Raw genomic sequence first — 12,867 nt, 5'->3', positions numbered from 1 at the left:
ATTTCTTACAACAAGCAATACATCTATTGCATGATGCATTTTATGTAATTTGACATTATATTTGTTCGTCAAATAAATTCTAAAAACATGTTTAGAATTCAATTTTACCCTTTTGCAACAAAACTCGTTCTTCTTGTTTGAATATACTAAAGTTGTAGTTAGTTTAGGCACCTGGCCCAAATTTCTCGAAGCTTTTTAAGCGTAATTGGCTTAAAGCTGCACCCTCACAGATTGAACGTTTTGACAAATTAATATTTTTTGTCCTGAAAAGAGCCGATTTTTGCGAAAATGCATTCAAAAATTGATGTTTTATGCATTTTTCTTAAACCGTTACTAACGGTCTAAACCATAAAACATTAATTTTCGAACGGAAAAATGAAAATCTGCGATCTGACCTTTTGTCAGCAATAAAAAAAATCGCTCTTTTCAAGACAAACAATAAAAAAAGTTGTAAAAACGATATATCTGAGAGAGTGCAGCTTTCAGTAGCTTATTTTGATAAGCCAACATACATATTTAAATTGAATTTTGATAAATGAAATGGTTTATTGTAATTCTCATAAAGATAACTCCTATCGTAAAAAACAATAGTAAATATTACATAAATTATTGAAAAGCAAAAATAGTGAGCTTAGCTTAATCCTGTTATTAAGGTCTTAAGACGTTTCGAGAAATTGGGGCCAGCAGTACATATCTTGTTATCGACATTCACAAATAAATAAGACAAAGGAAGGAGTATCAAGAAACCAATATTTCAAATATATTGAATTTTATAATGTGCTTCATGCTAAGACATGTCAATATTTCAGAACAAAAGTGTTCTTTGAGGTATTTATTTAGCCCACAACGGAAGTAGAATAATGTAATACTGACGTCATGCCTTGAAGGGAACATGTCCCTGAATTTTTATGTAATTGAAACACTTGTTATTATTCAGTAAAACACTAATATACAAACATTAATTCAACTGGTAGACTTTGTATGTTATTAAGCATTAGCAGGCGCATTTCTGCATATACGTACACATATTCTAATTTTTGCAATATTCATTTTTATTTACTAATGACTTTCTGTCTTCTCGAGTAATATTTTTTAAACAAAGTAGCAAAAGGCACGTCAAATTTAGGCACTTTTCGATCCGCTGAACAAGATAAATATATTAAAAGGTATTAATCCCCAACAATGGTGAAACAAAATATATTTCTCTCCAAATATATATTTTAAGAATACCTTTTAGCAAATACGTTTGGCCTGACATTTAAGTCACTGACGTGCTTCGATGATTGACTTTTTCCATTAAAATGAACGCTGGTGCTGATGTTCAGAGTGCAAACCACGCGGAGCATGCATATTATCATGTCCTATAAAATGTTTGTTTTCGCTGAAACATTTCACCAAATATGATAATCACTGCCATATACAGAAGCTGATCTACCGGGGAGGGGGCACATAGGGTCCGTGCCCCCCCCCCCCCCAGCGGGCCGGCATTAGCCTACTTATCCGTCGACCTTGGTTCGATTTCCCAAAACGGTTAGATATCTTTGTTGATTTTTGAAAGGTTTATCACAGTAAATGATATCTTTTTAATTCAATTTATCTGCTAAACATTATTGACAAATGTTAATTCCATGTCATTAAATGATTAAAATAAAGCATTCAAAAATAATTAATATGTTTATAATTAGTTGTACCCCCCCCTCCCTCATTGAGAAAGTCTTGAAACCTCCGCTGATATAATTTGTATTAGCATGTGAGCAAAAGTATTATTGCATACCTTGATAAAGAATAAAACAGATACAGCAATACTGTTATTGTTTTCCTACCACTTCTGATGGAGTGATAAATGAAAGATTTTTAAGAAAAGAGGCAATAAAAACACAAAGCAAGATATAATTATATCGCATGCAATAAATGACATCTCGGACCCAAATAGCTTGAAAATTCATGTAAGGACTATGAGTCAACGAATGAAAGACTCATGTTAAACTAATAAAAAAATACACAATGAACATAACGTCCTATACATTGTCATATGCTATGATAATAGCTTCATTATAACCTGCCATATAAAATACAATGATTTATAACATAGAATGTATCATTGGGCTACATTAGATGTCCAAAAACTTTGTCGATAGTTCCATCAAGCTTTGAATTTAATCATATGAACACTAGCAATGATTACAATTGTTACCGAAATATGTAGACCGTATTAGATATGTTGTTTTGTCCAATAGCTGAACCGAATACATAACCCGATAATAAACAGTATTAATTGGTAATAAATTATAATTTTACTTTAGTTAATACTTATATATCGCATTTCTTTAATTCTGTTCGCAAATACACACAAAAGCCATATTGGGCTTATATAAGACCCCTTGATATTATTTACACGTTTATCTTTTGGTGGATATCTATCACTAATCAGTATATCGTACTTTCTTGGTGACCCCTTTCCGAGTCAGACGAAGACATAAAACATATCCCTGATAGTGTTGGTGTTTTGGTCGTTGACGTGATCACTCGAACCTGAATATGGTTTTCCTGCACCCCGTATATCCCGTACGGGTCACCTACTTACCTCGTGACTTAAACTATTTTATTATACTTCACTTCTATAGAACATATAGTAAAAATGCCAGGGCAATATTTTCGACTATCACCCCGCACTATCACCCTCTGCCGCACTGTCACCCTCTGACGTCATGAAATTGAAAATACGCTACAAATACGCCGCCATGTTGGATTTGTATGTGAAAAATTATGATTAATATAAAACTGGTATTGCAACCTTGAAATGCACTAATTATAAAACCTCACTTCTATAGAACATATGAAATTGGCAATACGGTACGCATACGGGATTTACTGATACTAGTATTTTACTTAAAGCCTGTATCACCTGAGCGCTTTGTTTACCAGCCGACAATTCTTGCCAAAATGGTAGCAAGATTCGCAGCTGTCAGTGAAAATGGTATTTTTAGTCTTTAAAATACTACAGTATTTGTTCGGTATAATAAAATAGATATTGACTGCCTTTAGGGTGACAGTGCATATTGTCAACCTTCGGAAAACACTGAGACAATATGCAATGTCACCCTCAAGGCAGTCAATATTTATATAATAACAACAAACCTGAAAGTGCAAAGATTGTCCTTTATACATTCATTGAAATGAAAAAAGTGATGAGCAATCTATTTGTTAAATGCCAGTAATTGTCAACCTTTTGGAGTGATCTACAGTCTTTAAAAGGTGTACAGAAGCATACAACATTTATATATTTCTTTTATAATATTGTAAACATTGTTTTAGGTCATGTTTTTTTATTGTATTGATAAGACCTGTTTTTCTTGTGAAAGCAGAACGAATATGATTAATATAATGTACCATTTATATAATGATTTGATATTTCTGCGTCCTTTTTCTTAACAAAGCCACACCATTGCGTCTTTTAAATCATTAAACTTAATATAATGCTATTAATTCAACACTTAAAAGTATGTACCATTTACCACATTGATTGTGCTGCGAGTGGAATATTTTGTGCAATGCATGACCAAATAAACGGATTGTCATAGACTGACTATTTAAAAAACTAAAACCAAAACTGAATTTAATCCCGATCGTCGTGCAGTATGACATGAACAAGGAAAGTAATGAGATAATAACGAATGGACTAAACATAAAAACAGGAAGCGTTGCCACTTCATCACAATTGGAGGAAGTTAAAGACCAAAATTCACACAAAGATGACAATGTGCTTTAACTGTTTCAGTTTCAGTTTATTAATAATATCAGCATATACATGCTAAAAACAGTTTACACTAAAGCACAAACATGCATATTTAACCTTGCTTTTAGCTGCAGTGGTGCAAATAGTATATCGCCAATGTTTCACTCCAATGTTTTGTGTATTGCCTTGTATTACTAGGCCTTAGGCCTTGTGGCCTTGGGAGTGTGGTTAATGTGTCATGAGTTATGGCCATGGTGATTGGTTTTGCGCAACGAGGCTATTGACAACGACAACAATACCCTGAATGACACCACGGCTATGGCAGTACCTCGAGTTTTCTCTCGAAAGCAGATCAGCTCACGATCAGAGGTGTATATGATCACTTCTTTGCAGTTCTATTCGATAATGTTACTTCGACGAATACGTAATTGGACTGTGCTGTAACAGTTCCTAGTAGCTGATTATAATATTTACACTCGAGTCTCAATTCTAAAACTAAAGGGCTTGTTTAATTCAGGTTTACATCTTACATCGAACATGATAATTCTCGTTGTCACGTTTTGATCTCTTCCTGTTGTTTAATTTGTAATACATAATTATACCTTAAATATCAATATAGCGGCGATGCTGGTTGATGCTTTTAATTGCGTGGAAGTTTCTGAAATAAAATTTGTAGAAGACATTGTACAGTGATTATGGCACAGATTCAAGGAACACAATAATGTCAAAGTCTGCAACTATTTAAAAATGCTGTACAAAATCATTTGAAAAGGCCCTAGTAAACCAAATAAGGCAATTGAAAGCTTTTAAGTAAAATATTTCCAGTGTGGGGAAACAATTTTGTAACGTGACACACAAATGGTAACGTACACACAGGAAACAGGGCAAAAGAGTACACATCAGATAAGTCATTTGCGTATTTCTACGTTATTAACTCGCTTTGACAACCGACCAACCTACCAACTGCATCGGTCCATAAGCTTTCCGAATATGTGCTTATTGTCTTAAAGAACGTTAAACCTTTTTAGAACATTCAAACAATATTTTCCAAACACGGCATGCCAACACACACACACATTTGACTTAAACACCGTTAATATTCGTTGAGAGTGTTTTGAAGCGGCCTTCTCGATGTAAAAGAAGACAATTATATTCTTAAATTATTTTCATTGCAAGAGTTTAAAAGAAAACGTCAAAATAAGGGGTACTATAGAAATGGCAACGTGCACACTCGTGAAATGTTTTGTTATGGTATGTCAACGTACATACTTCTCAAATGTTATGGTGTCATTCTTAACTTGACACCATGAAATTTACATTAAAATATATTACAAAATTGTTTGAATCAGTTTGTAAGGGACATAGACTTCCATAGGTTTGGCCATATAATGCAAAACCATGTCGTCGGGTGCTACAGTATGTGCTTGGATACAAATTGCTTTTTCTGCAGGTGTGAACAACAGACAGAAGCGACATGTTTGCGTCCGCTGTCATCAAGTTAATATCTCAGTCAGCCGCGAAACTGAAATTCAAATCAAAAGGTATGTCAGATGCTCGTAATTATGTTACCGTTTCCATCCGCGTACATGTTTCTCCTAAACGATACAAATGGCGCCCAGGTTTTTCTTTATGTCTCTCGATTCCGTACGTTACATGACCTTCGGTGCTTCTCTAAAGAACTTGCGTGGCCGTTGCCATTCGCGTAGAATTTTCTACTTTAATTTATAAAATGCGCCAAAATACCTTAAAATAGGGTAGTTAATGTCAAAGATATCTCAGGCTCCGCGCATGCTAGGAAGACGGGACCTGTATTGTTTTTACTAAATCCTACGTAACGCGACCTTCGTGGCGTCTTGGACCGTAATTGAGTCGCAAAGTGCCCCCTAAACGCTACTTTTAAACGGGGCCTGCCTTACCTAATAATGGGAAGATAATGTCGCAAACATCTCAGGCCTCGCGAATGCCAGGAAGTCGGGTCCTGTCTTGTTATTTAGGTCTCTCGATTCCATATGTAATTGCGGCTTTAGGGCGTCTTTGACGTAATTTCGTCACTGGTTTCTTACGTCAAAAAGTGCCTCATAAACGCTAACATACTCGCAAATAACTCAGGCCCAGCGAATGCTACGAAGTCGGGACAGGTCGAAGGCAAACCGGATAAATTCCGGGCCAGATAAACTTTCTCCATCGACGGCACTACCTAGTATTCTATTAATCATGTTACTATGTGAATTAATAAACGATTAACTTTCTGAAAATTAACAAGTACCTTTAAAAAAGGGGGACAACTGTTTGACATCGTCACACTAGGTACCTATGTTGAAATGTGCCCAAAATGTGTTCTCAAAACATTTCAAATGTATTCAATACGTTTGTGGTAAAATGCATTTAAATATGTCAATATCAATTCAAGACATAAACAATATTATAAGTGCATAAACATGGATCAGTCACCAAACATTATCTAATGATGTAACAATAATTCCGCAAGTCACAAACTACAGTACACAAATCATGTTTCAAGATCACCGTGTTTTAAACAATCGCCACATGTTACGTGGTTTAAATTCATTCATGTTAATATTAAAGGATAAAGTGTTGGATGATCTGCACTGATAAACAGATAATTCATTTCTGTTGTTTCAGCATTTGTGGGTGGGGTATGTTCACATGATGATTATTTGGCCGATTCCATCATTATGCAGAGTGATGGGGTTTTATGGGAGAGTAATTGTTAAGATCTGTTGTTAGCGGACTAATTAATAAGATACTGAAACATTACTTGTGCTTTTCTCTGAGATTTCGGAATAATCTGGCAAGGCGGAAGAATTTGTCGGGTAAACAGGATAAATTTCGTAGCCAATCAAGATAAACTTTCTTCATCCACGACATGTATATTCATGTAAGTAAAATAGTTAAATAGGCAAAAGATTGACCAAAGAATACAATACCATGAACACTTTGCATTCCTCAACCTCATCAACAAATGATGGACCAAAGAATAAAAGACAATAAAATGAATACTAATCATTCCTTAAAGGGGCTATACACCGTATAATAAAATAGCAAAAAAAAAGAGAAAATTGTCAAAACTGACATATCTTTGGTATCGATATGTAAAATACATTGAAACTAACTTACTGAAGTACCACATAGTTTACAATTAATATATATTTTTCGCAGCTTTTCGTTCTTTTCCATTAAGAAAGACAACTAGGTATGCATACCTAATAGAATTCATTATAATGCGCGATCGCCTAGTAGTTGGCGATTTCGTTTACATTTTTATTTACAATTGTGATATCAAAGAGTATTTTTTTTATTAAATGATTGTCCTGAGATTCGTTACTGAAAAATAAATAAATTTGTGGTGCCAATCTGGTGTATAGTCCCTTTAACACCATCAGCAAAACATTAACCAAACAATACAAGAACATGAGCACTATGCATCCCTGAACATCATCAGAAAAATACTGACCAAAGAATACAAGAACATGAGCACTGCATTCCTGAACATCATCAGAAATAGACTGTGGTTGTCCGGTTAGCGCAGTGGTTAGTGTACTCGCTTCTCCCCAAGGCGACCCAGTTTCGATTCCCGGCCTGGGCGCATGTGAGTTTGGTAAGTGGTCACCAAGCCGGATAAGTGGGTTTTCTCCGGGTACTCTGGTTTCCCACACAACACAAGATCACACTCTCGTGCCAACAAGAGTGAGTAAGTATAGGTTATCACAGCTTTCTTCAAAATCGTGGTAAAATTTTAACGTTCAAACTGAAGACTGACCAAAGAATACAAGACCATGAGTACTATGCATTCCTGAACATCATCAACAGAAGCTTGAACAAAATACAAGACCATGAACACTACGTATTCCTGAACATCATCAACAAAAGATTGAAGAAAATACAAGACCATGAGTACTACGCATTCCTGAACATCATCAACAACAGATTGAACAGAATACAAGACCATGATCACTACGCATTCCTGAACATCATCAACATAAGATTGAACAAAATACAAGACCAAGAGTACTACGAATTCCTGAACATCATCAACAAAAGATTGAACAAAATACAAGACCATGAGAACTACGCATTCCTGAACATCGTCAACAAAAGATTGAACAAAATACAAGACCATGAGCAGCAACAGACTGACCAAAAATACAAGATGAAGAACAACATGCATTTCTCAACGTCTTCAGCAAAAGATTGTTTGTAAACACGGTGATCTTGAACCATTAGCAATTGTACAAACAAGTTACCGAAACATAACTTAAATCTCATACTGTTGGCAAATATTACAATTCGCATGAATTGATTTTATGAAAGGCCTGGTAATTTCAAAATTATTCAAAATTACAGGCTGTAACTGAAAAGGTCCTTTTAGGGTTTTTTTCTATACAAAAAATTGTGCCAAAAAGTGATGGCCACTACTACAATTGATATAAAACAAGAAACGTAGCAATGCAACGAAACCAGGTGTTATATGATTGACAGTAGAACTCAAGCCTTTATTGCTACATTCAGGTTTCACTTTGTGAAAACTGGGTTAAAATAATTCAGAACAACCAACTTCTGAGTAAGCATATTGGAATGGCTGCTTACATAAATATTGAGATAAGCATTAATTTAGTATAACGGTAGAGTAAACCTCAGGGTATATGGTATTTGTCTTGATTTAAGAATATAAAAAGGCATTTTTCAAAGTGAGTTTTGTTAAATCTAATGCCATGCCCATTATGCATCATGCCTGCAACAAAAGCATATCTATCATATAAGGTCAACACTAAACTGTACAGATTTGAAGCCTTTGGGCAATTTGGTTTCACAAGATTGGGACTTCATGTTTTGAGCTTAACTGAACCCAAACATTGTTTGCCCATTAGACAGCACAAACAAACTTCCATAAATGTATAAACACGACCTGCTGTCAGCGCCAGTAGCAGAAACATTAAAAATGCGACTTCTGTTGTCACTGTTTTCCTGTACGAAGGTAAAGTACGGCGTGTCCAAGAACCATGGCAGCACAGCCTTGGTGTTCAGGATGGTCACTGAGCCGAGTCTGCATTGTCTTGGGTTACCGGTTTCAGAAGCAAGCACAGCAAACTGAATGTGTTAAGTAAGACAATTATGTTACAAGGCCCTAACAATATGGTTTGGTTAGGGCTACATCTATTTGAACACACATTATTTTTTAACTTTATATTTTTTAACAAGTGACTACAAAAAAGTAGGGTCGGCGCCAATATCGCAGGTAGGGTGGAGTTACCCGAACACATGTATTTATTTCAGGCCATAGAGAACTTTGAGGCCAAAATGGTACATACATACTTGACCATTCCGAAAACAGATGCCAAACACACAATGGCCTACGTGATGTAATACGGTAAAAAAATCGCCCCTATTGGGGGCATTGCGTAGGGTTAAGGGAAACCTAACAAACAACACCAGTCCTAACTTTCGCGCGTGCGCGATTTCTGAGATATTTTTGACATTCACAGCCCTATTACAAGTTATTTTGGTGCCATGTAAGCGTATAGGAGAAACTTGTACGGGAAAGTCGTATGGTATATTTTGAATTATAAATTGTGATGTCGTGTCAAGGAAGTCTTGTACGTCCGAATTATAGTTTTTTTCAAGCCGACGTAACTAACATAATATGGTGAAGGTACAAATGAACCATGGTCAGGGTCACAAATCCAATGAGCAAAACTGATTTCTTCATGTACAGTAAGATGTAAAAAATTAATACCGTTGTTTAAAAAGGTTAAGAATGTATTATTAGAGTTGGAGTGATATGTCAGTATTTTCACACAAAGTCAGTATAGTTAAAGTTATTTGTTTAATTAAACAGCAACAATACCTATCTTGTCAATTTTAATTTTGCGTAGCTGAGTGTTTTCGTTAGTTATCCACAGATCATTAAAACACACAAAATACATTGTTTGTTTATTAATTGACACTGTAATAAGGTTGGTTATTAACTACAATGTACGATACCGATGCACCTGTGACCACTGTTTGCCAATTAGCATAACGAAGGAAATTAATAACTGTTCCACGAAATAATTTTCTAAGAAAGGACGTATTTTTAGTACATTCTTTCCTGTTAATTAACTTATTTTTATAAAGAATATTCATCACAACTGTCATATATTGCAACATTTCTGAAAAAACACTTACATGGTGACAAAGGTTTGATTTGAACACGCAAGTTTTAGTATATACTTAAAACACGTTAATGCCAGTTGGAGCCAACATCGAATTAAACCACACTTTAGGAAGAAGGTCAGTTTCAAATTCAAGTAGGCAAGAACATTCATACTAACTTAAGCAAAATAGTAGGTTCATTTTATATTTCTTCATGAAGTTTTCTCCCACCTCAGATAAGTAGATCCAATAATGCTAGCTATGCTAGAAATTCTTATCTTGCCCACGGGCGAAGATAAAATGCCCGTATGGAACTTCTTTTTAATGGTCTCCAGATTGTAATTACCTCCCTTGTTAAAGGCTGTCGTCTGTAACATTATGGAAACATTTTCTTGTGGTAATATTTAGAACGTTAATTAATTATTTCTCGCTTCAAATGTCACCATAAAACAGTTATCACGCACCTTTCAAGAAATAATGCTTCACTCTCCTTAGAACTAATTAAAGACCGATTTCACTAATAACATCATCTGAATCGCTGCGCGCATATCCATGACAACCACGAATGATCGCATATCCATGCGCAATTATCTTTACTAAGCACAAAAGAGTTCCAGCAAAAAATACATTTTTACTTAATTTTGTTTAACTGAGGTGGGAGAAAAAGTATCTACCATAGCCGCTCCTGTAAGATAGGTTCATCCCGACCCTCGCGCAGGGTGTTTTGCGGAAACTCGGTAAACATCGTTTCCGCAAAACACATTACGCACAGGTCGGGATCAACCTATCTTACACTCTCGGCCATGGAAGATACTTATAATCTCAATCTGGTTTGCGATTTTCTTTAATTTTCAGTTTTGTTATTTGTTTAAAATTTTAATTTCTAGCTTTTGATCATATCGTCATATAAATTATTAAATGTTGTAATTATAGAATATATTACATAAACAATTTAATACAATATCTATTTAATAAATTAACAGTATTATAAAATATCAAATCCGTTATTATAGAATGTACTATTAATAATATCTGTCATGTGTTCCCGTTCCGGATAGAAAATCCGACCCGAGTGCACCTGCGTTGCCAGGTAACGAGGACTGCATTTCTAGCATACCTTAAATTACAATTTTTGTTTTGTTTGTAAGAAATATATTTGTGAAGTTAATGTTAATGGAACTCATCTATTGAAATCTCATAGCTATGAGTATTACGTCACAGCGCGTGACTCATCTGGCATGGGGGATGCCAGATGGAGTTTTCCAGCACGGCTGAAATCACTAGAAATGCCTATCCGGTGTGCTAGAAAACATAATACTAATATCCTTATTTAATTACTAGTATAAAAAGTGTAAGGTTGAGCAGTGAGTTATTTTACATTTCATCCCCATTACTGGAACCAGCAATTGTATACTTGTTTGAATATAAAAACTGTTCAAGAATGTAGTCTTAGTTGCATATAAAATACTTGCCCTTCTTCGGATGTAAATGCGATTGTAAAGAATTCTACACATGTTAAAAATGTGACGTTTGTCTTAGCCAAACAATAAGGTAAAATAGATGAGATCAGAAATGCTTTTCTGGATGCAATTGCAAAACTTTTTACCGTAACAGATTGTGTTTGCGTTCGCCTGATTATACTGGAAATAAACGTGTCTCATGTGTAGATGACCACAAGAAGTAAACTGCTCTGTTGATCGCATTTTGTGTATGAAACAGTTAGACAGATTATTTAAATGTAGTAGTTATTACAGTGATGAAAAATGTGGACACCATATTGCAGGTCGTTATGGAGATGATTGTTCAAAAATGTGTGGTCTTGGCTGCTTAGAAAATACTCAAGTATAACATTGGGTCTTTTGGACTGTAGTTATTAAAACAAGTCATGTTTTGTTTGCGATTTTTAGCAATTTACCATGGCACAATACCATTTTAAAAGGAGCAACATTTTGTTCCATATTAATTCCTTTTTATTTCAAAAAATTCAAGAGTCCAACATATGTCACTTCTAGAGGTTGTCGTACGGTGTTTGAAACCTTTTATAAGGATGAATTTGAGAGAATTTTACCGCATTACAAAATACGTTATTACCAAAGGTAAGTTAGCGACATCGATTTTGGACCATCACTATTGGTTTTCGCCTACTTGACATTGTTTCCGACGATTGAACAATTTTTTTCAAGATATAACGGTATTTTAGCAAATCGGCATCTTACTTTAAGCAATTCACAAAATATATAAAGGGTGATTAGCCAAAGGAAATACGTACAAACACAGTAAACACAAAGAATTGTATAAAGTATTGAACATTTTATTTTATTATATAGCTTGTTAGGGTCCAGTTAAACAAATTTAAGCCAAAAAAGATTGGGCACCTTGATTAGATACTCATACGTTTCAAAACAACAAAGTAGGAAGTGATATTCGGATTCAGCAACAGTCTGTGGACATAGTTTACATTAACGTTAATTTCTACAATATTATTAAATCGACAATTTCAATTCCTGAATTACAAAAAAATCGATAATGCTTTTCTACGTCGAATTTTTCACAAATTGATGATTTTATGTATGCAAGAAGGCACATCAATCATGATATCCCGGTTCGGATGAAAAATCTAACACTCGGGTATACTGCGTGGCCGGGAATCTAATGGTGTGCATACTGATCCGTCTACAGTTGTGCTAATTAAGTTAACATTTAAATAATAAAATATAGCCAATGGAATTCCATTTAAGAGACTAACAAAGAACTTAATATTGGCAAGCGCACTGATAATGTTGAAAGGCGTTGTCTCTCACTTTCTTATTGATAATTCTACATGGGTTATTACGCTGAGAAACTACAAAAAATGCGATTCATGTACATATGTTTGAGAATCGACAAAAACGTAGCGTTCAGCTCAGTAGCTCCCCTATGAATTGAGTTCCATTGGTTGCCTTGAAAATAAATTCACAATGTATGTACTATGTTCTCGA

Source organism: Mya arenaria, chromosome 10 (genome assembly GCF_026914265.1).
Source record: "Mya arenaria isolate MELC-2E11 chromosome 10, ASM2691426v1".
NCBI lineage: Eukaryota > Metazoa > Mollusca > Bivalvia > Myida > Myidae > Mya > Mya arenaria.
The sequence above is the reverse complement of the archived record's forward strand: the minus strand, read 5'-3'. Positions refer to the sequence as shown.